Source organism: Saccopteryx leptura, chromosome 3 (genome assembly GCF_036850995.1).
Source record: "Saccopteryx leptura isolate mSacLep1 chromosome 3, mSacLep1_pri_phased_curated, whole genome shotgun sequence".
NCBI lineage: Eukaryota > Metazoa > Chordata > Mammalia > Chiroptera > Emballonuridae > Saccopteryx > Saccopteryx leptura.
Window position 1 is genome coordinate 115,920,688 of NC_089505.1, and position 27,236 is coordinate 115,947,923.

The 27,236-nt window shown below is 47.9% G+C and overlaps 1 protein-coding gene across 2 annotated transcripts in view; it reads right to left on the reverse strand.

Moving 5' to 3' along the window:
• HIVEP3 (HIVEP zinc finger 3) overlaps positions 1 to 27,236 on the reverse strand; it is a 483,707-nt gene that overhangs the window by 71,543 nt on the left and 384,928 nt on the right. For both annotated transcript variants that reach the window (XM_066376014.1, XM_066376015.1), the window contains one exon: positions 17,734 to 17,932. The gene's annotated coding sequence lies outside the window, so the exon portion shown is untranslated. The remainder of the gene's footprint in view (positions 1 to 17,733; positions 17,933 to 27,236) is intronic.

The window sequence follows — 27,236 nt, forward strand, 5'->3', positions numbered from 1 at the left end:
ACTTTAGAGTAAACTTTCTTTTTCTTTTTTCCTACCATAGAGCTTCTTTTTCTGCTACTGATTGTCTTCTAATGTTTACTGATCCTGGTTGCCCATATAGATCACACCTAGCCTAGGAAATGTAGTCTTTAGCCAGGTGGCGTGTGCCCAGATAACATTTCCATCACTACAGAACAAGAGAAAAAGAATATTGATGAAACAATGAACTGGATAGGGCTTCCTGTGAGGTCTTTGGTCTATTTTTTTGAAAGGTTCATTCTTGAATGTGGTGATGGAATCATGAACCCATCCCACGGGAGGGTTCTACGTATGAGGATGAAGCATTATGATGGTGAGTCTCCCTCTAAAAACTATGCAGAGAAAGTTGGCCAGGGGACTCCTTCAATTGCCAAGAGAAGGACTTTACTCCTTGGGGACAGAGGGGTAGACTCTGCCCGAGCCAGAGCTGCCCGTGCTTCCCTGCTTGCTTCCGGCCCCCACACTGAGTCAGCTGGGAGGGCAGGACCTCCCTCAGCAGGCTCCTCACTCAGACCTGGCCCCTGCTCCTTCCCGTAGCATTTATTGGCTTTGGCCTGCCACTGGCTGCCTGCCCGTAGAAAGTGAGAGGGGTTGAACTGTACTTGCTCTTTGGGAAAGTTCTTCAAGAGACTCTGTAACCCTGGCAGCCCCTTCCTGTTCTTTGTTTTGTTGGTTCTCAGCTTGAATTGTGCTTGGCTTTTCTGGGACAGAAATCACTTAGGCCTCTGGGGTCAGTCACTGGGCTACAATGACTTCTGCTCCGATTTCCCTGTCAATGCAATTTCATGGGCTTCCTATCTTCCTCAGACCTACTAATGCTTTTGGTTCACAGATGGCATTGTATCTTGTTTTCTAATATTACGATGTCATCCTTTCGAACATGGCTTTCTCTGTCACCTAACAATTCCTAGGGAAGACATGAAGGTGGACACTTTGTGCCCTGCATTAGGAAATCACTGCATTGTTACTCATGGGCAGAGAGGCCAATATCCCCTCCAGAATACGGACACAACAGGAGGGAAGATGGGCCCTTCCACTGGGGAGCGTCTTCAGGCTCTACAGTGTCCACGCTTGTGGAGAGCATGTTTGACAGATGAGGCAACTAAGGCACGAAAGAGCAGATGACTTGCCCAGGGACACACATTCCATAAAGGGTGGGTCTGGGAGTCAGGGCAGACAGGTGGCTCGAGCATGTGTGCTCCTGACTACTTCCCCATGTAACTTCTACAGGTGGCACATGTGTAATTAATCAAGGAAACAGTAGAATTTTGCTCCAGGTGTAGGGGGTGGCCCAAGCCTGGGGAGCTAAAGACTTGGCTTTGCACCCATCTCACGGGGCTACTTGGGCAACTTGACCCCGTTCTGTGCTACCTGCTCCCATATTTGAAAAGGAGTCTACTGACCACAGTTGGCCTCTGGGGACTTGACCCACCCTGATATTCTGGATGCCTCTGTGATTTAGCCTGAGTCCACCAGGCTAAACTCACCCAGGGGCCTGCTGGCCCTCACTGAAACTTCCAACTAGGACTTTGTGGATATGGACTCCTCCTTGACATTCCAGGCTTTTCCTGCAGGACCTCACCTGCCCTCACCCTCCTGCCTGGCTGTGATACTCCACCCTGTGTCCCCTGCCCCACCTCTCTAGCCTCCCAGCCTGTTTCTTCCCACTCCCTCCCACCTGCACCCCAAGTTCTTCCCACCGTTTCTGCCTCTCGGCCGTGGGTCAAGTCCCTCCCTTAGCCCTGCTGCCTGGTCCTCCTTCTCTTCTTCGTCCAGCCAGATCTTCCTTGTCACCCTGCCCACTTCTCCCTGGGGCCCCCAAGGTCCCACCATAGAACCAATTCCCCTTGACTCTGGGATGTGGTTAAACTTCTATGTAGATAACAATTATATTAACAATGGCAACTTGCATGGGTGCCAATCATGGCTCACTGAAGGCTTTTACAGTCACCGTCTCATCGCATTGACCAGATCCTTCACTGCAGAGAGGACCTACTGTTATACTCCATCTCCCCCGCTTAGGCTGTAACACAATGTCTGAACATCACTTCACAATAGAACAGTTCCTTAAGACACCCCTCTGGGAAGGGCTTTATCATCCCACTTTGCAGGTGAGGAGACAGAGGTTCAGAGAGGTTGTCGGACTCGCCTGATGACCAGGCTGGAAGGTGACCAGGCTAGAAATTGGTTGGGCTGACTCCACGGCCCCGGCCTGTTATTCTTAGTGGCATGTTCTTGAGGAGACCTCGCTCCCTGAGTCTGCGCCCAGGATCTGACTCCTTTCTGTCTTCCTGCTGCATCCTTAGCCCCGGCAAATGGTGTCCTGAACTCAAGGAACCAGGAGGGATATGTTGACATAAAAAATGAATTCACCAAGGTCTAGAATCATCCTCCTAAAGCACCTCCCTACAGCGCACTAAGATTGCCAGCACCCTCCACCCTTCATCTTTGTACTTGAGAAGATGGGCAGAGGTGGGACCCCGAGAGCTTGGAATCCTGGTGTCTTTTTCCTTCACCCACAACCCCAGAAAACCCAATGGCATTTCTTTGTCCTGAAGGAATGGGACAGCCTCTGCTAGTTGTTGCCCCTGCCAGTCCAGCAGGGCAAATCCAGCACCTCCGACCAGCATGCAGCCCCAGGAGGCGCTGGAACAGTGAGAAGTGGGGACTAGAAGGCTGCCCTGCGGAGGGAATGGAGGAGGGCAGCCAGGGGCGCTGGATGCCAAGTCTCTCCCTGGATGCCAGGCAAGGCACAGCCCTGCTCGCTCACCCACGAGGACTCCCACTCCCTTCCGAAGAATTCTAAATCCTTCTAGCTGTGACAGTCCTTTCCAAATGGGTTTCCCAGGGGGGTTTGGCCCAAGTGAGTAATTTCTCTTTCCCGAATGGGATCGTCCCCCTGCTTTCCTGCCCAGGTCACTCGCAGCTCCCTTCTCTCGAGGCAGTGACAGCTGCCAATTCTTGATTGCTTACTGTGTGCACAGGACTGGGCTCCAGATGCCGTACTGATGGCTTCACATGTCCTAACTCCATCTGTAGATTTTAGACAGCAGAGGTTGTGTTTTTATTACCTCTGTTTTCTGTGACCATTTGCGAGCGAATGAATGAAGTTTTAATTGTGAAGAACCTTAGTCAGTGGATCGTTTATAGAAGTCACTTTAATTCCTTCCTGGAAAAAGCAGATATATTAATTTCTGAAACCAGAGCCTATTAATCTCTTAATAAATAGGATTTTCTAAATCTTTATGCGTATCTCTCTCATAAACCTAACTTTTGGAAGCTGCTATATTCGATGGTTTCTAGTATAATTCACATACCATAAAATTCACTCTTTTAAATGTATAATTAAGTGGTTTTTAGAATATGGATAAAATTGTGCAACCATCATCATCATCTAATTCCAGAACATTTTATCTCTAAAAGGAAACCCAGTGCCCATTAGCAGTCACTCAGATTCCCTCCCTCTGGTCCCTGGCAACAACTAACTTATCTACTTTCTGTCTCTATAGATTTGCCTATTCTGGACATTTTATGTAAATGGAATAATGCAATGTGTGTGTGTGCGCACCCGTGCTTTGTGCCTGGTTTCTTTCACTCAGTAAAATGTTTTTAGTCATTTGCTTAAAAAAAAAAAAAAATCAGCATGTCATGATGTTTCTCGGAACACCCAGGCCGCCAGGGGTCCTGAGGCCATAATGCCTATAAGGCCATGAGCAGCTCTGAGCCAACAGGACTACACAGGGTCTGAGAAGTGTGGGAGTCAGAGGGGGCCTAGTCACAGCAGGGCAGTCTGAGGCCAGTCGTGGACCCAGTGGTTAGAAACCCGTCACACATGGGGACTACATTAGAACATCCCTTGGGGGAGCAGAGAGCCCAAACGTGATTCTCTGGTGGGGGCGGGGAGACAGCAGTGTCAAGGCTGCCAGCCCTGGGCCTGCCATTCAGAGTCTAAAGGGACAATCTCATTTCTGAGGTGGCCTCAAGCTCAACAGGAGATATGGGTTCCCAGGGCTTGAGTGGATCAGATCTGGGGGTGCAGAGCATGCAACAGTCACCCCAACCCGTGTGAAGCCCTCTTCATCTAACCCAGGAGTCTTTCTAGCTGGGAAGCAGTTACTGGCAGGAAATCCCACAGGCTGGGTAGAGCCAAGACAGAATGTTTGGTCTTAGGCAGTGTGTGCATGAATCGATTACTTAATTACTTAGTTAATTTTCTTTTTGTTTTTTAAACAGTTTGAACTTGCTTTATTCCACAGAGGATCTGAGGTGGTTTACAAAAAACAAAATAGGCACACGAATTAAAAAATGACGACTCAATCCAGGGGCGATGGCGGACAGAAGGTGTAGACCAGAGAGCGAGGTGAGCACGGATGAGGAGTTTAGAAGGCCCTGCCCGTGGCTCTCTTTGGGCCTTGGGATCCTGGCAGCCAAAGATAGAAGGACAACACGGATAATCACCCGTTCTCTGTCCTGACGGTAAATACACCTGTTCCTCGGGAAAAGCAAAGCTCTCCTTGGCACCGAGATCTGAAGGGAATTTCTCTCGTGCTGTTTTCCGTAGGGAGCCCTTCATTAAGTCATTCCTCCCAACGTTCCTTGGGCTCCAATGTGCCAGCCCTGGGCTGGCTCTGCTGGCATCTCAGATGTCAGGTGGGCCCCACCCTTTACACCATTAGCTCTTGTCTGGGAAACCCTGTGCCATTTGGTGACCACCATCCCAAGTTTCACCAGAAACACATACCATCTGTACTGTTATTTATGTGGTATTTTAATTTATATTGACTTGTGAAAATATTGCTTCGTCCTAAGCAATAAGGATCACAGGTGTAACTGCCATCTCTAGGGTTTTACTGAAGGAAAGATATTATTATTAAAATAATGACTTTTACTCATATTCCTCTAAAACCACCTCATGTTCTACTAGTGACCTGTGTCCCTCATTTAAAATAAGCCCCGGCCGCTGGCCCCTGAGGCACCGGGGCACGCCCCCCCCCACCTCCTCCACCTGATAGGACGAAGGGGATGTCCCTGGTGCGAGCGCTGGTCATGGCTCCCCCATCACACTCCATGGTGAAATAGCTGTAAGGGCCCTGGACCAGCATTGAGTTTAAAGCCCACGAGTGACAGATGATGCTGCTGGAGTCCAGGGAGCAGAAGGGACTTGATTCAAATCACAAGGCTAGTGACAGGGCAGGTGTCGACTTCTCCCGGTCTTGCCTTCGTCACTGCCCCAGAGGCACTGGCGAACGTTTATATAACCGAAGACTGGAAAGCACTGAAGGAGTCTGAGGGCCGCGGGGTCTCACGGCAGCAAGCCCAGGGAGAACAGGGGCCTGTCTGTTTTGTTCACCACGGTGAATCTAGCACCCAGGACTCTGTCTGGTGCACGGCAGGTGCTCAGAAAACAACTGTGGGATGTTAAGACCAAGTTCAGGACAATGGCCACCTCGGGACCTTGGACTGTGGTGAACTATACAGGCTTCTGCTATATTTGTTGAAGTCTTTTTTTAAATGTGACAATGACTTTCGGTATATTTTATATTAGTTTCAGGTGTACAGCATAGTGATTAGACGTTTACATTATTCGGGAAGTGATCCCCCCCCATAAGTCTGGTACCCACCTTGAAACCAACATAGTTATTGCAATATTACTGACTATATTCCCCCGGCTCTATTCTACATCTCTGTGTGTTGAAGTCTCTTTAAAGTGGGGTGGTGGGCTTACTGCTGTTTGTTATATTTTAGTCTATTTTGTTGTTGATGTTTGGCTGAAATATTTTTAAAAAGACATCTGTTAAATATATGAATAAACCTAGTATCCCAAACAAGTGTGTTTCCTCTCTGCTAGTAGAACACTCTGTGCCCCACCTCAAGGGGCTCTGAAGTGGAAGAAATGGCTCTGATTTCCATGACAGGTACACCCTACGGGGTCAACTCAGCTTGTTACCTCTTCCAATGCTCCCAAAGCCTGTGGCACTTGGGTGGTGAATCTGAGCATCACTGAGGCCAACCGAGGCAGAGTCCACAGGAAACCAGCCCTGGCATCGCTGGTGTGGCTCACACACACCCAGCCAGGGGAACCCCAGCTGAATCTTTGGGGCTTCCCTGACGGGCCACATCGGGCAGTGGGTGTTTCTGTAAAACCAAGCCACCCTCCAATGTCTTCACTCCCCAGCTGCAAAAAAGTACTCATCTTGGCGTATCTATTTGGTGAGAACAGACCCTCTGGTTGGGTCAAATGCCAGCCTAGGATGTACTTTGAGATTGCCATGACGGATCTACAAAGTCTCAGCGTGCCGGGTTTGGAAGGGGCCTCCAAGGTCATTGGCACAAGCTCCCATACAAGCCTCAAGCTTCCCTTTGAGGCTGCTCTCAGGAGGCCGCCCATGTCCTAGGGAGCAGCAAGCACTCTCCTTTTCTTACAAGAAGGTGGGGGGGGGGGCATTTTTTGTTTTTATAAAAATGGAATCACCCTATGTACATTTTTCTATACCTTGCTTTCCTTGTGAGAAATCTTCCTAGGTCAAAGGCTAACATTTTTGAGCAGTTAGAATATACCAGGCACGATTACAAGCACATCACATGCATCAAGCCTCTAGGGACAGGCACTATTATAATCCCTACTTTACTGGGAAAAAAAAAAAGCCTGATGTTCAGAGAGGTTATACAACACAGTCTGCCAGGGTGGGATCCAGATCTGAACCCTGGCAGTCTGTCTCCAGATCCTGTGTTGCAAACCACTGCATTTTACTGTCTTTCTAAACAGAGATAGAGTCTGTAGTTTTCTTTTTAATAGCTGCATGATGGGCTATGGTTCGGATATATAACACTCTCAAACTTTCCCTACCATTTTCAGCTTTTTTTTTTTTTTTTTTTTTTTTTTTGGCAATTTTTCTTTGCAACTAGAATTTTGCAGCAAACATCCTTTGTACACATATCTTAACAGACTGGTGCTATTGTTCTATAGGCCGAATTACCAGAAGTGGGACCATAGGTCAAAGGGTATGTGTGTTTTGGGTTGAAGTAGCTATGGGGCCCATTGTTTGTGGTGTCTTCCTAAGGATGAGCCACGTGATTTTCACTCACTGGTTTTGATTCTGTCCTAAGGATATAGCTCTGACCCCTCTTCTCCAAGACAGCCTCTCTTGAGGACAGTCTTCCCTTTTCCAGTTACTCCAAAGGATCCCCTGACCCCATGGTTGGGTGTCCCCTCCAGCCAGCCAGACACCTCTTACAGTACAGCGCCCTCTGTGGTGACCTCCTCCCCACTGAAAGGCACGTGCAGAGGGGGCAGCATCTACTCTGATGTCAGTGGTGCAGTAGGAGAGATCCAACTAGGTAGGGTTCACAGTTCTTATCTTCAGCTCCTCCCCAAATCACACGCACACCTTCCTGAGAAACAGGCCCTCGGCAGGTTATGAAAGACCAGCCAAATTCTACCTTCGCACAATAAAGAAAAACGAAGCTCACTCTTCATTTAGAGAGGAGGATGCCAATGACTTCGGAGCCAGACAGACCTTCATGCATCCTCTAGCTTAATGCCTACTTGCAGAAAAGCCCCAGAAGGCAATGACCAACCCAGGCTCATGCACATGAGTGAGGAGCAGGGTCACGGGGTGGGGGTGGGGGTGGGGGTTGCTTTTCTCCAGCTCCCTCTGCCTGCTGGTTCCTAGAAACTGTCTTACTAGAAAGGCGTAGTATAAATATTATGCTAAGCAGTCAAGAGAGGAGACTTACCCAGGCTGAGCAGCCCTGTGCTGGGCGAAGGCCATGGACACAATGCTCAATGAGGGCCATTATCTAGGAAGGGAGGGCTGTTTGTTCCGCTGCGGGCCGGTTCCAGAGCCCGGAGCCACCAGGCTTGCCACTCTGGCTGCCACACAGAAGAGTCTCCTTGCGCTCAGCAGACTCTGTGGTTATGCAATGCTGGGCCAGGAGGTTAACTCGCCCCGGACAGAAGCCAAGCCTTGTTCCTTCCTGCCTGAGCATGTCCATCTGAAAATGCTCAAAATTGAGGGCCTGTGTTTGCAAAAAATGCTCTGGCCCCGAACTTGCTGGTTTATTCCAAAGGGTGTAGTGTGCCCATCCCTGTAGCTCCTGGCACCCTCCTGCCCAGGCCCTGGGCTCAGGCCACGTGTCTGCCCACCACTCCTCAGGTGTCACTCACGAGCCTTGCCGTCCTGTCTCCCAGTCCCTGTTCCTGCCCTTCCCTCTGCCTGGAACGTTTCTCTCTCCTCCTTCTCTGTCATCTGTGCCTACTCTAAGGCCCCCCTTTCTTATGCACAAGTCCCAGCCCACATCCTTCAAGGCCTCCCTGACTACCCCAGCCACCAGTGACCCAAACTGAAGTAATGACTTTTCAAGCCAAAAGAGATCTTGGAAGTTATCTATCCAACTGCCCCATTTTCCAGATGAGAAAACAGGTTTAGAGAGGTGAAGAGCAGAGTGAGTAAGTGTATCAGCAGGGCTCTCCTCTCCTGTCGAACTCTTCCTCTTACACCTTGCCTCCCATCTGTATGAGGGTCAGTCCCATCAGCTCTGCCTTCACTGTACCCAGAATCCAGCCACCTCCCACCACCTCCACAGCCACCACCCTGGTCTGCAGCACGGTCCTCTCCTAATGAAAGCGTCAGCTTCTCCGCTGCTCTCCCGGGGGCCTTGGCCTCCTGCGGAGTGGTCTCCACACACGGCCAGGGTGGGCTGTTTAGAACATCCGGCAGAGCTGGCACTCCTGTGCTCACGCCTCCAGTGGCTTCTCAGTTACCTGCACACCCTGTGCCTGTCACTTCTCCGGCCTCCTCTCCTCCTCGGCCCCCCACCCTAACCTTCCAGCCACGCTGGCTTCTGTGCTGGGCCCCCAGCCCCGCATGGTCCCACCTGTGCCCTGACACTTCCCCGGACAGCATGGGGCTCGCCCCCTCAGCCCGCAGGTGCCTTGAACGCCCTTCCTGACTGCCTGAAGCCTTTTCTTTCTTGACCGTCATCTTGACACATACCATACTTAACTAAAAGGTAACATCTTTACATTTACTTTATTGGTAATATATTTGTATCTCTCCTATCTCCCAAGATACATAGTATGTGGGAAGGTGACAATATATGTTAGCCTGTTTCCCTTATTAGAATGTGACTGCGAGAGGCAGGCGTGTTTGTGCTGTTACCTAGAATGGCGTGTGTTGCCTTTTGTTCAGGCAAGGCGGAGTTTAAGGACCCATGACTTTGAGGATAGATGGTGACGACGATGTTCCTGGTGTCACTGTAACATAGTGTGTGTGTGGAAGGGGACAAGTTTGGTGGCACATGCAGGGTCAATGAAAGGAGAGGCTATGAAGGCCGCAGGGAGGCCAGCTGGGAGGCTTCCCAGATGCTATATTTTTAGGGCCTTGGGGGAGAAACACCCAGACCTGGGCCTCAGTGCTTCCCCAGCCCAGCCCAGCCCAGGCAGCACCGCCCCAGAAGAGCAAATTTATAGAGGCGGCCACAGCAGCTGCTCGGAGGGGGGCTCTGAGAACCCAGGCATGACCAGCCCCTCCTGCTTTTAGGCACCTTGAATCTGCAAGTCCAGGAATGTATGTATTTTTAAAAGCTCTCCAATGGGTGACTGGTTGGTCCCACTGGGTGTGGGGACCTCAGCTGAGTCCTCTGAACAGAGCTTTATCCTCAATAATAAGTATCTGTTGAATGACTAAAGAGAGAGATGGAGGGGAAGGAGCCAGGATAGTTCCAGGAGAGGAAGAGGAAGGCTCTGAGTAACAGAATGATCCCAGGACACAGGCCAGCAGAACCCCGCAGAGACCAAGCGGCGAGGCTTGTCCTGACAGGCGGACGGGCGGGTCCGGTTCTCACAGGCGCTCCCACACCTGCAGCTATGCTGGCGGGAGCACCAATCTCAATCACACTTAAACTCGGGATTTCGCTTTTATTTAGATTGACATTTTTATTCACCCAGGGCACAACTGCTTTGAGGTTGGCTGGGTTTTATTTTAAAGGGGGGCCCCAACTGAGTTACCTGGGTGACTGTTCACATTTCTCTGCCCTGGGTCTGCTCCAGCCTATCCTGACTCCGCTCCTGTCTCTTGCGCACTCCTCCCTTCTGCCTGAGCCTTTTCTTCCTAAGTGCCTGTGCTCATTCCTCAGGCTTTGGTTCTTAATCCCCTACTTACCCTTCTCTGCATTTCTCACCTGGCCTTACTAGCAGCTTCCACAGCTGCACACAGCACCTGCCCCGCCCCGGGAGCTCCCCAGCCCTGCACCTCCACCTGCTGACGTCCTGGCGTGGCCGTCCCACCGACCTCTCAAAGTCAGTGCACGTGGCATCTTTTCTCCTCCTCTGCTTCTGGTACCACCATTCTCAGTAACTCCTGGGATCGCACCATCAGAGCTCCCTGGGTATGCCACAACTTTGTCCCCATAGCATCCATCTATCCACACGCCTCGTCCGTTTGCTCATTTGCTCAGAACTTACTGACCAGCACCGCTGGGTATCAGGCCGTGCTGGGCTCTGGAGACATTCACCACGCCTGTCCCTCTTCCCTCTGTGGGACCTCCAGGGCCACCGCAGGCCCTGAGATAGTGAGGAAGTCTGTTCCAAACTATGTAGTTCCACATCTGCAAGTAATCCACAGCATGACCTTGGAACAGTCACTTGCCATGGCCCTGTATGCTCTCTGAGAGGATTATTTATTCCTGCCTTACCTCTGCCCAGCCTGGCTGTGACGCCAACAGATGACGTCAACCTGAAGAGTACTTAGGGTCACCACCCCCAACCATGCTGCAGCCTTCTTTATTCCTACAGACTATGGCTTTCACCCCCTGCAGCCTCCTAGCCTCCAGTCTGAGACAGGGCCCCAGACCTGCATTTTAAAGAAACACTTCAGACACATCTGTTGCAGGGTGTGTGTGTGTGTGTGTGTGTGTGTGTGTGAACAAACCACACACTGAGAAATTCTGGCTCACAGGATAAAGTTCAAATTCATTCACTATCCTCCTAGTCCCGGATCGGACATTAGCTCTGTTTTCCAGACAGAGGTCTGACCCGTCAGCCTCTCTCAGAAGGGCCGCTTAGCGCTCTAGGCTGATCTGTCCACTGTCCCCCCGGAACCCAGAGCTGAGTCTGCCCTTCTGCCAGTTCTCCAACACAGAAAGCCTTCCTGACCTCCCTCCTCTCTCTGAAAATCTCTTTCCCACCAAGCAAGGTCCAGTTCAAAGGCTTTCTTCTTCCTCTACTCAGTATAGAAACATCACATGTCACTGGTCCCCAACAGACACTGTGGTCTCTCGCCTGAGTCCCTGGCTGACTCACATGCTAGCTTCCTAACTAGACCACGAGCTCCCCGAGGGCCACCATCCCTCTTGCAGCTCTGGTGTTCAATAACAAATGCGTACTGAGCATCTATGAAAACCCAAACACCTACTCCAGTGGCACACAAAGGAAGAAGGTTGAATTCCCACTTGGAGGGGCGCCCTCTCTAAGGTCAAAGGCAAAGACGGAGGGTGCTTGCGTAGTTGATCAGAGGAGAAATAAAGATAGGGAACCACAGGATCCCAGAGCAAAGATTCCTAAACCCATGTGGGAGGAGCACACAGAAGGCAGAGAGGAGAAATCCATACTGAAGGAACAGCATATGCGAAGGATTAAAGTATGAGGAGTTCTGCGCAGGAGCAGGGGGAAGAGGAGGAAGAGGGATGGGGACGGTGAACCGTGGACGGTGAATGGCTGGGAACGCTGAGCTAAGGAGTTGGGCTCATCCTGTAGGTCAGGGGTTGGCAAACCCAGCCTGCTGCCTGTTTTTGCACGTGAAGTTAAACTGGAGCACAGCCAGACCCATTCTTTTCCACACTGTCCATGGCTGCTTTTCACACAACAGCAGCAGAGGGGAGTAGCAGCAAGAGAGGCTGTATGTCCAGCAGGGCTTAAAATAGTTACTAGTTTGCCATTGAGAGAAAACGTTCTGCCGATCCCTGCCATCGGCGTTGGAAGCCAATGGCGAATGTTATGCAGGGGACAGCATGGTCAGATTGGTGTTTTGTCTTTGTCACTCTGAGATGATGTAGGGATGGGCTGGAGCAGACAAACCAGTGGGAAGGAAAAGTGGTTGGGAGGCTGGTATAACTGTCCAGGTAGGGTATGGATATCAGCAGCATAGCTGTTGTTTATTAAGAGATTTATTAAGAGTTGCTGTGTGCCATCACTGGGCTAAGCCCTTTACACATATGTATTCCCTCATTTAATCTGCACAGCAACTGCAGGTATTGTGGTTATTCTCATCTTCCAGATGAGGAACAGAGAGGTGAGGCAGCTTACCTGAGGTCACACAGCTAGTATGCAGCAGAGCCAGGCTGCAAACCCAGTGCCAAGCTCAAGGTCATTGGGGTTGAGTCTGTTTGCTTGCTGACGGATCCCTTCCAGCTTCCCTGAGAATTCACAGAACACAGTCCTCTACAGGAGAAAATCTACCCTGCGTTGAGTCAGGCAGGAAGTGGGAGGCAGGAGTGTGGCTATTTTGGAAAAGCGACATAAAAAAACCACGAAACTTCCTACCTGTCCCGTTTTGCTCCCATCTGTCCTCGGAAACAAGGCTGTCCCTCTCTCAGATAAAAAGGTGTTTCTCCCCACACCGTGGCTGTGTTGCTGGTGGCGGGAGAGCGCGCTAAGCTCAGCACACGTCTGCTATTTTTAAAGGTCTATATAAACAAACAGGGCTATGTAAATAAGAAAAAAAAAATGAGGTCATCCTTTTAAAATCTAAAAATGTTCTTTTTCTATGGGGTGAGCAGCAAAACCTCAGAAAGAACTGGTGCTTTTTTATCCCCAAGAGGCCTTCTCCAGCCCACAGCCTCTCGAGGCCAGCGGGCCTGCCCCTCTCCTGCACCCACCGGGGCGGGCAGGAGGCCTGGGAGCAGGGACTCCTGGGTTTATTCCAGGCTCTGTGGACTTTGCCTCCAATGCCAAAGCCATTGCTCATCCCCAGCCACCACCTGTTGGGGCCCTGACAGGTTATTCACAGCACTGCCCGTGCTCTGGTGCCCTCTTCCTGCCCATAGCTGGTTTGGTAAGCTGACCCTCTGCCGTCCCTCTCCTCTCCCCCCACCCCTTCCCCAGCCTTGATCTGCTGAGTGGCCTCAGAGTCCCTTCGCATGCTGATTAGAAGCCTTTTGTAAGCTCATTCAACCCCCACCCTCACCCCCATTTCTCTTCCAATATTTTAAACTCTCCCCATGTTCCTCTGGACCATCTCTTCCCAGCTGATGGCTGGAACTCATTAGAGTAGCCCCAGAGAGCTGTGTTTAAGTCATCCACCACAGTTAGGAGATACCTTAAGCTTTGGCAGAAACTCGAGAGGAGGCTTCTCTGTGTTTCCCGAGGACTTTTTCCACTACTGAGCCCCGTTCCCTCCCGGTCACCTCGCTTCTCTCCTCTAACGTTTTTTACTATTTCCTCCCAGCCCTCAGCATCCGTTATCCTTAAGTACAGAAATGAGAACCACCAATATTTGCCAAAGGAGCAGTTTTCAAACTGTGTTCCATGGAAGTGTTCCAGAGGTTCTTCCAGGGTCACATGAGAATTTTATTCCAAAAATATATTTTGACTCCTATTAAAACCTTTATGAAAAACAGGGCTGCACCTTAAAACACGGTCTACAGTACACTGTAGCACACTGAGCACAGCCAGCAGGCGTGGCCGGCTTCACTTGGTTTGTGCCTTGGACTAAGGCCTGGCGGGATCTTGAACGTCAGTATTGAAATATGTCTTCAGCCCTGGTCAGTTGGCCCAGTGGTAGAGCGTCAGCCCAGTGTATAGATGTCCTAGGCTTGATTCCCAGTCAGGGAACATGAGAGAAGCGCCTATCTGCTTCTCTACCCCTCCCCCTCTCACTTCTCTCTCTCTCTCTCTCTCTCTCTCTCTTTCTTCTCTTGCAGCAATGGCTCAATTGGAGTGAGTTGGCCCCAGGCGCTGAGGATGGCTCTGTGGCCTCTGCCTCAGGCGCTAAGAGCTTGGTCCCTGAGCGTCCTAGCAACGCCCCAGATGGGCAGAATATTGCCCCCTAGTGGGCTTGCCGGGTGGATCCTAGTTGGGACACAAGTGGGAATCTGTCTCTGCCTCCCCTCCTCTCACTGAGTTAAAAAAAAAAAAAAGAAATATATCTTCAACTAGAAAGATTGGAACTCTTTACTAGGCATCTTTATGTTGTTGTTTAAATTCAGGACTATATATGCTTACATAAACCACACAGACAAGTACAAGCTTTCAGCGATATGAGAATGTATTACAGGAATTATCACAAAAATGTCATAAGTGATTGTGTGCTTCCTGTCTGAGTGTTGTAATAAGAAGGAATTCAAGCAGTTGCTTGAAACCGTCAGTGATGCAAACCAGAATTCCCTTCCCCTTCCCGAATGTCCACATGGCACTGAACTGAAGGCCATCCTGCCAGGTACGCTGTGAGAAACCTGCGGTCATTCCCAGCCTCTTACTGATACGACTTAGAACTTTTTGAACACTGTGCCACCAGCCAAAACAAAACCCAAAAAGCAATACTGGATGTTACTACTGATACAGCGTTACAAAGATCATCTAGAACACTTCTTTCTATAAAGGACCAACTAACAAATATTTTTGTTTTTGTGGGACAGAGAGTCTCTGTCACAACTCCTCGACTCGGCCATCACAGTGGGAGAGCAGCTGTAGCCAATGTGAAAATGAATGGCGTGGCTGTGTTCCAATACAATTTTATTTACAATAACCAGGCAGCAGCTTCGGGTAGGCCCTTGACTTGTAGTTTGCCCACCCCTCGATCTAGCCCCTGAGCTTCCAATGCTTTTATGCATCAGGGTCATTGTTTTAGTGATGGACTTTGATAATAGGTGTTAAAAATTTTAATTTAAAAATAAATGTGTTTTGATACATGTGTGTTAATAAAACTACCACTTTGACCTGTTTTGTATCATCGGCATTCCATGCAGGATTTGACTTCCACAAATGGCTTCTAAGACTATAAAAGTTTGCAAATTATGAGCAGAGAGCTTTGCTGCTGAGAAAATGCTTTCACATCCATTTTTAAATTAGGGGTGCCCTCTAGTCACTTATCTGGAGATCACAGTTATTCTGAAAAGAGCCTCAGACCAAGTCCCTACTAAAGGGTGGGGGTGGGGGGGCTCGGACTCCACAGCTCCCTGCCCTCAAATAATTCCAAACATTGCCTTTCCCAAGCCTCAGAGGGTGTTAATGGGCTTCTCTAGCACAGGGGAGTCTGCGATGCCATCGAAGGCTGGCACACGGCAAGCTCCTGCCTGGCACTCCCACCTGCCCGGGCTTGAGCTTTCTACCTCATTTGGATGCCTTGGTGGCTGGGGAAGCTGTGCCAGCAGTGGGCCATGAGTGCCTGGGCACAGCAGAAGCCCTGAGTCAGCACCCCATTAATCACAGATGCTTTTATCCCTTAGGAAGAGCACAGGAAGGGGTGGGGACCTGATTTCTGGCTGTAACTGACAGCTCATTTCCCTCTGAGCCAGTCTCATCCTCTACAGTCTTCCATTCTGCTGGCAGAGCCCGGATGGACAAAAGGAGAGTTTGGGAGTGAAGTGGGGGAGGGCCCACGCCAGATGTGGGGTGGACTCCTTGCTCTGCACTGCCCATGGCAGCTCCCCCATATCTGTGCTTGCATCCCTCAGAGATTTCTGTTTCCAGCCCAGTTCAAGTAACAATGCACCCCTAAGCTGAATAAATCCAGACTCTGCCCTGAGACTGCCCACGGAGGAGACCCACAACCAGCTGCGGGACATGCAGGAGGAAACACGCTAACCTGAGGCACCCTGAGGTACCATCCCAGGATGCCCGTTCGTTATGGCTCTATTGATTCCTCTGAAAACGTAGACATTCCTGGGGGAGGAGTCACCCTTGAAGCAGTTACCACCTTTCTTCAGGAAGCACTGGGTCTTTTGTAACCAGAGGCTCTGTTTCCTACGTGCTGTGTGACTAGAAATTAACCTCTTCGTGCTGTTTCTTTATTTTCACAAAAGGGGCCATGGAACCAGCTCCTCTGGGTTTCCTGCAGGAGCCAGTTCTATCCCCAAAGTGTCAGGGCCCACGTGCAGTGCCAGGCCCCTGCTTCACGCTGACACTTAGGAACTCATGCACTGGGGCCCGATGGCAGAGCGTGGCAGACAAGTCATAGCACTGCCCCTGGGAAGAGGAAGTGGCGGCGGAGCTGCCTGCCTGCGTCAGAGGCCGCTCACATCGCGGGAGCCCTTGCTGTGTGTCCAGCACCGCTCTGTCCTCACAGCGGCCCTGTGAGGTAGGCCCCACTCCTTTCCCATTTCCTAAGTGAGAAAGAGGAGCAGAGGAGCTGGGATTGGACCTTGGGAGGACCCAGAGCCCCTTCACTCTTAAGACCACTCCAATCACTCCTCCCAAAATGAGGCTCAAATGCCCAGTCCTTCCTCGGAGTCCAGGGGATGATTCCTCCAGCTCCGCTGAGAACCCCGGTCATGGCCTGGGGTCCCGCGGGCTCACGTGCTGTGGCTCAGCTCTGGGCAGAGGCCTGGGCCTACCCACCCAACAGTGCAGGCAGCTTCAACGACGCCATCTCTGATGGCTGCCTGAGTTCCACCCTCCTCTCCATGAGAAAAGTCTTGCTTGGAGGAAGGGGAGGAGGCCCTATTCCTTGAGCACCAGGCTGAAAGCAACCGCTGCGACTCCCAGCCAAGCCCACAGTCCCAAACACAATACAAGTACTTCCAGAGCCCCGAGTAAGAGGCCTCAGAGCACCCGGACCTTGGCTGTATCAGAATCAAAATACAGATCCCTCAATCCCCACCCTTCACCCACCCGAGTCTGATGCAAAGAGCATGGGTGGGCCAGGGAACCCTTTTGTTGTTTGTTTGTTTGTTTGTTTTTACCAGGCTCTCTGCGCTAGTCTCTGGGTGATTCTGATGCCTCCACAGCCAAACAAAACACCCACGCTTCTGACCCAATGAGCTCCTCCCACACACCTAACCTGAACCTCAACCTGAACTTCTAACCTGAAATCATAACACACCAGAAGAGCAAAAAAGAGATTTCTCTCTCTCTCTCTCACACTCATCCCCCCACACACACACACATACCCTAATGTGGGGGTGACTCCCAGGCCAATTCAGGAAGTATCTTTGGAGCTGGGGCCCTGCTACTGGGATTTTATAAAATTCTCCACATGATGCTAATCAGTACCCATGGCCCGGCACCTGACATTCTCTCAAGTCTTAACAAAGAGAAGGGTCCGGAAGAGATGGTCCTCAGCCCTCACCACCCACTGCGCTCGTCTGACCTCTGACCGGGGAGTGGGTGGACGGGCGTCTTCATGGGGGGGGGGACAGAGAGGGAAGCAATGGAGACAGTGGAGCTCTAGGAAGCAGGAGTGGGGCTGGTGAGTGAGGAGGCTCTGGTCCCCTGAGAGGCGTTGTTGCCAGGGACAGAATGGAAGCTGAGGAACAGGGACACAGGACCACATTCTGGGGGAGACCGCATGGGCCAGTGAAGGAGCGCGGGCACCTCAAGGTCTCTACCCCTGGTCCCCAGAACTTCCAGCTCTCACAGCGACTCAAGGAAGGCAACGATAACAACAGCAACAATGATACTAATAATACAGTTTAAAGAGGAAGGACAGTAGTAAGCTTATGCAAGAGAAACCAAAATGGCACCCCTAGCAAGCATATTCAGTGACAGCCATCCCTTACCTGTGCTGCAGGCACCACTTTCGATGACCAAAACTAAAACGCTGTTCTCTTTGAAAACCAGCGTTCATGTCCACTCCTGCTGCCGCTGCCCTCCTCTGACGCTCTGCTCTTCTCTCTGGAAGGCAGCACTTGCCTGGCCAGGACCTCTTGGGGCTCCTCCATGAACTAGTTCGAGGCTGCCGGGTTTGTGTCTCGAATCCTGCAGGGGGTGGTTGAAAGATATGGTCAAGGAGTGTGCTTGGTCAACTTCTTTAGATACTGAACAATCTCTGCCTGCCTGGTCCCAGAAGGCCCAGGCCCCCAACTCCTTCCAACCTGCTGGTCTTGGTGCAGGGCTAGATCCCCATGTGCCCCAGGGAAGACGGGATAGCCTGGTGGCCACCTTGTACCCAGCTCCTCCTAGCCGCTCGGAGCCTCCACTTCTTCACCAGTGGAGTAGGCAGATTCTAAGGTGGCCTCAAGGTTTCCTGTCCCTCTGGTGTACACGTGCTGCATTATCACCAGGACTGTAAATATGATGGATGGATGGATTTTACTTTCATGATTAGGTTATGTTATAGGGCAAAGTTGACTTTAAAATATGGATATTCTCCTGTGGGCTTGACCTAATCAACAAAGTTCTTTAAAAGCAGAATTTTCTCTGGCTGGTCCCAGGAAAGGAAGTCACAGAGATGAGAATCAGGAGGAGAATTTGACGTGCACTTGCCTTCAAGATGAAGGGGGCATGTGGAAAGGACCCGAGGGCAGCCCCTGGGAGCGGAGAGGACCTGATCCCCCACCAGCTGACAACCAGAAAAAAACGGAACCTCAGTCCTACAACCACAGAACCATCAACAACCTGAATAAACCTGGAAAAAGGGAATTTTTCCTAGGGACACCAGGCAAGAATTCAGCCTAGAAACATCTCGATTTCAGCCCTAGGCAGAGTCTAGCTACTGCGTCCACAGCAAGAGAAAACTGATACAACCTGCAAAAGTGACTCATATTTGGTCACGAGTGAGAATTAAATACCATAACAGACATAACAGCACATTGTATTCCCCAAACCACTTAACAAAAACAGCATTCAGGGCTAAAGAAGGCTTGGTCCAGGGTAGTCGCTCGACGATTACTGGATGAATAGATAAATGAGCGAACATCAGTTTTTAGTAATCAACTCACCAGGCTATTGTAGGCTCAAATAAGAAAATACAAGGAAAGCGGTTTATGATCTAGAAAACCTGAGTTGTTTTAGTCGAGTACGGTGTGGCATGTCACGTCCACACGGCTCTCTGGGCACTGCACTCTGGTTGGTCTGCTGGAGGCAGTGTGATGTGGTGGTGAGAACGTGGCTTCTGGGGTCGGGATACCTGGGGTCAAGTCCTAACCCTTCTAATTCATTATCTCTGTGGCTTTGGGAGGTTACGTAGCCTTGCTGTGTTGAGAACGGGGAGCTAAGTATAGCGAGTACCTCTAAGGTTTTAATGACTCGATATCCGTAAAGGGTGTGGACCAATGCCTAGCACGAGGAATGGCCAGTGTGACTGCCATGGATATTGTCACTGTCCCAGAGCGGAGCCAGTAATCTCTTTCTGGAGTAACCTTGCACACAGGCCTGGAGCGTTGTCACCTTCCTTCTCTTGGGCACCATACTTTTTATTGACACAGCCTGGGAATAGTTAGTGTTTTGGCAATGACATCCCACTATTGATTGCTACAGAAGATATGCATAGAAGAGTAACTGCAGCCCCTCTGCTGCCCGCCCCATACTTGCTGCTGTCAAATGCAGCCAGCCACGCCCCTCCCATAACCAGATTGGCAGCGCAGCACCACATAGTGTGCTTGAGCTTGCTCCATGGCTCCTGATCATCTCCTGATCCTGTTGTCCAAGCTCTTCACCACTCCACAGTCTTCCAGCATTGCCAGATCCAACCTTACACCCTCCAGTAGGTCTCAATTCTTGCTAAAAACGTCTGTGCGTGATCCTTCCCAGTGTAGAAACACTGATTTCCCAGGACATTCTATAAACACAGTCCATAGTTTCCCACCTCAGAGGCTTTGCTCAAATGCTACTCCCTTCCCCCAGGATGATGTTGACCTGGCCAATCCTGCCCACCCTCCCTCAGGACTCACTCAGCTCCCCCAAACTGGACTTAGGTCTTGCCTCCCGAGAGTACCCCGAGCACATCTGTTGTGCCTTTCAAGATAAATCACAGCGCCATGTGCACAGAGACTCCGGGAGTCTCACACCCCTGGTGGACTGCACACGCCTCACCGGGGTCAGTCTGACTCATCCCCCACCCCTGGAGCCTGCCTGGGATGCTGTCTCACACACAGTCAGCATAGAGCAATTCCCTTTAGAACCTAGTTTGATCGTTCATTCATTTAATGGATGTGCATTCAGCACTTATGTTAGGTCAGGGCTGGTGGTGGCTGCTGCCGATACAAGACAGCAAAGACTCAGTCCACACCTTCAAGGGGATCATGTTAGGGGCAAGGGATCAAAGGAATGCATTCCAGTGTCACTGGTTCTAAGCTACCACATAGGAAAGGCAGAAAGAAGAGTAGTCAATTCAGACGGTGTCTGAACATGTGACAGAAATAGAAAGAGGCTATTTCATACAAAGGAAGCAGTGTAAGTAGGCAGGAGACCCCAAACAGGCCAAATGTTCAAGAAATGTCATGTTGTGCACATGGCTGGAGGTGAGGGGCAGTGGTAGCTCGTGAGAGGAGAGTTGGGCCGGGTGGGGAAGAACTTGAGAGATGAGCTGGTGTGGACTTGATCTTACGGTGGCATGAGGTCACCGGATTGTTTCAGTCAGTGAGGTAATGGGGCCAGGACCAGGGGCATGCTGGAGGAGGAGACGGGATAGGCGAGTGAGCCACCGCCCTCTGACCCACAAGTGAGGACAGCACTGCCCGCATGCCGCACCTGGCCTCCAGCGCCAGGTGGGAGAGGTGGTGGGCATGCCTCATCCTCACCGCCCTGGAAAGTTACACACACCCGAGGTTCTACACGGCAAACTGAGCCCACTGGTTTAGCTCCTCCCCCACCTCTAAACACTGCAGGAATAAAGAGAGAAATGTACTAATAAGAACAGACCCATAGTAGCACCAGCTGGTCAGCAAGTCTGAGGAAAAGCAGATGAGTGGAGTGACAGAAAATCTAATCAGAGCCGAGGCAGCCTCGCCCAACGAGGGCAGAGGAGGGTCCCCTATCAATAGCAGAGAAACTCCCTCCGAGGCAGTGGGAGCTAGGGCAGGGCTGGTGGATGAAATTCCTGAAATCCAAGGAGAATGAGTGAACACTTCAAGTCTCCTGAGAGACTAAAGTGGGGCAGGGAGGGAAGAAGTGTAACCACCTACCCCCACACTGTCTTCATTAGCATGACTTTCTTCTTCCAGGAGACTCGCACGCACCCTGCAAATGGCTTGATTGTTTATTACAGAAACTTCCTGAAGTTCCATCAGCTATTCAATCAATAGTTTATGCCCTAAGATTGATTGAATCCCTTGATTTGCTTCAAAATTCCTCTTCCCTGTTCCCACAAGTCCTACCAGTCCCGCATATCCCATTTTAGGGACATCCACTCTTCAGCTAATCCCCACCTTGCCCTGTTCCTCTAGACATGTCAAGGCTCCCTGGAGAGCAATAAACTCAGCTTTGTCTCTGACAGTCTCTACAAAAATTTCGAGAATCGAACCGGCACTGGACTTGACATCCACGTCATCCACTGCTAGAGGGTAACAGAGCCAAGACGGCAGGGCTCTGAGGAAAAAGAGTTAAAACCCTTAGATCTGTTACTCAGCCAAGTCTCAAAGCCAAAGAGGGAAGTACTAAAAATAGTATGCCACCCACTTATCTTTTCTTAACAAAATTACTCAAGGAATTACTCCAACCAAATAAAAGCTGTATCAGAATAAGTAATTCAAGAAAGAACAAAATGAGATACACAGGAAACAGTGATGAACAATAAAAGTAGAAAGATGTACAGTCAAATCTAAACAAATGTTCATAATGGTCTCATCTTGTTGGGAAGTAGACACCATTTAATTCTGGACGTTAATAGAGAAGTATGGGTTTTGATTTAAAAAAATTAAATTGGTTTTAGAGAGAGAGGAAGGGAGAGACAGAAAAAGAGGGACAGAGAGAGAGAGAGAGAGAGAGACATAGATTTATTGTTCCACTTATTTATGCATTCACTGGTTGATTCTTGCATGTGCCCTGACCAGGGATGGAACCCACAACCTTGGCATATCAGGACGGTGCTCTAACCAACGGAGCCGCCCGACCAGGGTGTGGGCTTTAATTTTTTATTTAAGGGTAACTGTTCCTAGAAGAAAAAGAAGCTACAGACCTTTCAAACCACTGTGTGTGTAGGAGGGAGAGGAGAAACAAAAGACAATCCAATTAATTCAGCAAGAGTTAAGAAATGAAAAATACAGCGGAATGAAACAAGTATCATAAAAAGACATAAAATAAGATAAAATAAGACCAAATACATCAACAAATACAAAAATGTCAATAAATTAAATCACTCTAAAAAAACCCAGTCATGTGCTATGTGACAGTAACACTTAAAACAAATTGACATTTGATAAAATACAACACCATTTTATGTTTAAAACACTCAACAAAATGGGTATAGAAGGAAAATATCTCAACATAATAAAGTCCATTTATGACAAACCATCAGCTAACATCATATTAAATGGCATAAAACTGAGGACTTTTCCTCTAAAATCAGGAACAAGACAAGGTTGTCTACTTTCTCCACTCTTATTCAAGGTAGTGCTGGAAGTTCTAGCCAGAGCAATCAGACAAGAGAAAGAAATAAAAGGCATTCATATTGGGAAAGAAGAAGTAAAGGTTTCACTTTTTGCAGATGATATGATCCTATACATCAAAAACCTCAGCCTGACAGGGCGGTGGCGCAGTGGATAGAGTGTCAAACTGGGATGTGGATGACCCAGGTTCGAGACCCCGAGTTTGCTAGCTTGAGTGCGGGCTCATCTGGTTTGAACAAATTTCACCAGCTTGGACCCAAGGTTGCTGGCTCGAGCAAGGGGTTACTCGGTCTGCTGTAGCCCCACGGTCAAGGCACATACGAGAAAGCAATCAATGAACAACTAAGGTGTCACAACGAAAAACTAATAATTGATGCTTCTCATCTCTTTCCATTCCTGTCTGTCTGTTTCTATCTATCCCTCTCTGACTCTCTGTCTCTGTAAGAAAAAAAAAAAGAAAAAAAAAAAAAAAGAAAACCCCAAGGACTCCGGAAAAAGACTATTAGAAACAATAAACCAATACAGTAAGATCGCAGGATACAAAATTAATAAACAGAAGTCTATTGCCTTCCTATATGCCAACAATGAAACATCAGAAAATGTACTCCAAAAAAAATCCCCATCATGGTTGCACCAAAACAAACAAACAAACAAAACCTAGGAATAAACACAACAAAGAATGTAAAGGACCTATATAATGAAAACTACAAAGCATTGTTAAGGGAAATCGAAAAAGACACAATGAAATGGAAAAATATTCCTTGTTCTTGGATAGGAAGAATAAATATAGTCAAAATGACCATATTACCCAAAGCGATATACAAATTTAGTGCAATTCTCATCAAAATTCCAATGTCATTTTTTTAAAAAATGGAACAAAAAATCATCAGGTTTATATGGAACTAAAAAAACCCTGAATAACTAAAGTAATCCTAAGGAAAATGAATGAAGCTGAGGGCATTACAATACCTGACTTCAAATTATATTATAGAGCCACAACAATCAAAACAGCATAGTATTGGCAGAAAAATAGACACTCAGACCAATGGAACAGAATTGAGAGCCCAGAAATAAAACCACATATATATGGTCAAATAATCTTTGATAAAGGGGCCAATAAAGAAAAGAAAGCCTCTTCAATAAATGGTGCTGGGAAAACTGGAAAGCCACATGCAAAAGAATGAAACTCGACTACAGTTTGTCCCCTTGTACTAAAATTAATTCAAAATGGATCAAAGACCTAATTATAAGACCTGAAACAATAAATTACATAGAAGAAAACATAGGTACTAAACTCATGGACCTTGGCCATAAAGAGCACTTTATGAATTTGACTCCAAAGGCAAGGGAAGTGAAGGCAAAGATAAATGAATGGGACCACATCAGACTAAGAAGCTTTTGTACAGCAAGAGAAACTGACAACAAAACAAACAGACAGCCAACTAAATGGGAGATAATATTTTTAAACAACAGCACAGATAAGGGCCTAATATCCAAAATACACAAAGAACTCATACAATTCAACGACAAACAAGCAAACAATCCAATAAAAAAATGGGAAGAGGACATGAACAGACATTTCTCCCAGGAAGAAATACAAAAGGCCAACAGATATATGAAAAGATGCTCATCTTCATTAGCTAGTAGATAAATGCAAATCAAAACTACAATGAGATACCACCTCTCACCTGTTAGATTAGCTATTATCAGCAAGACAGGTAATAACAAGTGTTAGAGAGGCTGTGGAGAAAAGGAACCCTCATTCACTGTTGGTGGGAATGTATAGTATAACCATTATGGAAGAAAGTATGGTGGTTCCTCAAAAAATTAAAAATAGAACTACCGGCCCTGGCCGGTTGGCTCAGTGGTAGAGCGTCGGCCTGGCGTGCGGAAGTCCCGGGTTCGATTCCCGGCCAGGGCACACAGGAGAAGCGCCCATCTGCTTCTCCACCCCTCCCCCTCTCCTTCCTCTCTGTCTCTCTCTTTCCCTCCCGCAGCCGAGGCTCCATTGGAGCAAAGATGGCCCAGGCGCTGGGGATGGCTCCTTGGCCTCTGCCCCAGGTGCTAGAGTGGCTCTGGTAGTGACAGAGTGACGCCCCGGATGGGCAGAGCATCGCCCCCTGGTAGGCGTGCCGGGTGGATCCCGGTCGGGCGCATGCGGCAGTCTGTCTGACTGCCTCCCCGTTTCCAGCTTCAGAAAAATACAAAAAAAAAAAAAAAAAAATATTACTACCATATGACCCAGCAATCCCTCTACTGGTTATATACCCCCAAAACTCAAAAACATTGGTACATAAAGACACATGCAGCCCCATGTTCATTGCAGCATTGTTCACAGTGGCCAAGACATGGAAACAACCAAAACGCCCTTCAATAGATGACTGGATAAAGAAGATGTGGTACATATATACTATGGAATACTACTCAGTCATAAGAAATGATAACATCAGATCATTTACAACAACATGGATGGACCTTGATAACATTATACTAAGTGAAATAAGTAAATCAGAGAAAACTAAGAACTATATGATTCCGTACATAGATGGGACACAAAAATGAAATCATGGACATAGACAAGAATGTGATGGTTACCAGGGGGAGGGGACGAGAGGAGAGGGAGGGGGTGAGGGGAGGGGAGGGGCATAAAGAAAGCCAAATAGTAGAAGGTGACAGAAGGCAATTTGACTTTGGGTGATGGGTATACAACATAATCAAATGTCAAAATGACCTGGAGATGTTTTCTCTGAATCCATGTACCCTAATTAATCAATGTCACCCCGTTAAAATTAATTGTCTAAATAAAAAACACAAAAAACATTGACAAAGAAAGGTTAAAAGCAAAGAAAAGGTAAGAAGCTATAATAGACAAGAAGGTAACAAAAAGAATGCAGGAAGGTCACTATTAATATCAGCCCAAATGCAAAAATGTTACATAGAATAAAGTAGGGCATTTTATATTGCCAGGTCTGTTTCTCCAGGAAGACACAAACATCATGAACCTTTACCTTTACCCCAAAAAACAGAACCCTAAAACATATGAAAGAACACATTCTTAAAACCACAAGAAGGCGACAAATACAGCAGTGAAAGTCGAGCACATTACTCACAACTTGATGGCACAAGTAACCTCTGATGAAGATGATGGAGGATTTGAGATAATGAGCCTAACTTCATATATACTCATGAAACAGAGGAAACGACGTTTTCTCAAATGTCCTCAGACTAGATAACAAGAAAATCTCAAATTCCAACAGGCACACCACAGTCTCCCTTCTTGGTGCAATAGAATTAGAAATGAACAAGTAGTAAAAAATAAAAAAGTAACCTCTGCCCATCACAACTTAAGAATGCTTTCCTAAATAACAGGGACAGCAAGACTGAAAGGGTAGCGTATGCACAGCTATCCAACACTGAGAACCCTACTTTTTAAAAAACCCGTGGAATGTAACAAAAGCTGCATTTAGAGGAAAACAAAAACCTTAAATGCTTTTATGATAAAATAAGAAAGGTTGAGATGTAACAAATTAAGCATCTAACCTGAGAAGCTGAAAAAGGATAAAATAAACCAAAATGATCTAGAAAGAAGAACTGAATAAATTTGAAAACGAAAACAGGAATGAAAAAAGGACAGACGCTGCAATAATAGGAAAACCAAGCTGCAAGCTGTTCTCTGAGACCGACAACACGGACAAACCCTGGCTAATCTGATCAGCAGCAGACAGAGAGCAAAGTCACAAATAAGCCTTAAGAAAGGCAATGTACATATGTACATTAATATTTTTTAAAGCGTAAGAGAAAATGATACATAATCTTATGTCAATGAGTTTGAAAACTGATGATTTTCTGAAAAATTACAAGTTGTAAAAACTGAAGAAGAGGGAGCAAACTTAAATAGACCAATAATGATAGAAAAAACAGAAAGGCTGTCAAAGATGGAACGGCAAATTAACAGAGAAGGAATAGATTACTTAAATAGGGGAGCTATGATTACTCTGACTGCCTATTCATTCAACAAAATCCTTAAGTGCTTACTATGTATAAGACACTGGTCTGGGCACTGGAGAGTCAGTAAACAAGACAGAAAAGGTCCCTACCTTTGTGGACCTGAGCATCTAGCCAAGGGAGATGAACAGTAGACAAACAAGCAGGTAAATTAATGGTCTGACAAAATGGGACACTGAGTGAGAGGGTGGAGAATTCTATCTTAAATATAGTGCCTGTACCACACTCAAACAGAAATATGTTTGGATTAAAGATATAAACAAGACATATAAGCAAATTCATGAAAATGTCAGAACTATTCAAATATTATAATTTAATGTCGGAAAATAACTTTTAAAGTCTGAACTGGACCTCACTGTTCTTACAAAAAAAAAAAAAAGACTAATAAATTTCACTGCAGGAAAATGTTAAGCACTGCATATATCAAAAGGCCCCATCAACAGTCACAAAGCAATGACAAACTATTTAAAAATATTTGCAACATATACAAAACCGGGTCAGTATCCATAATATGTAATAAGCACCTACAAAACAATAAGAAAAATGCATAGCTAATAGAAAGAAAAAATGAAATCAACTGGTGATTATTTAAGAAGTGAAAATGTCTAATAAATATGCAAAGATGCTTGGCCTCATTAATAATGAAGGGATATAGGTTGAAAGTCAATAACACTTTTCCTCCATTTATTTGGCAAAGAGGAAAGGGATTGCTCCCATCCAGTGTTAGAAGA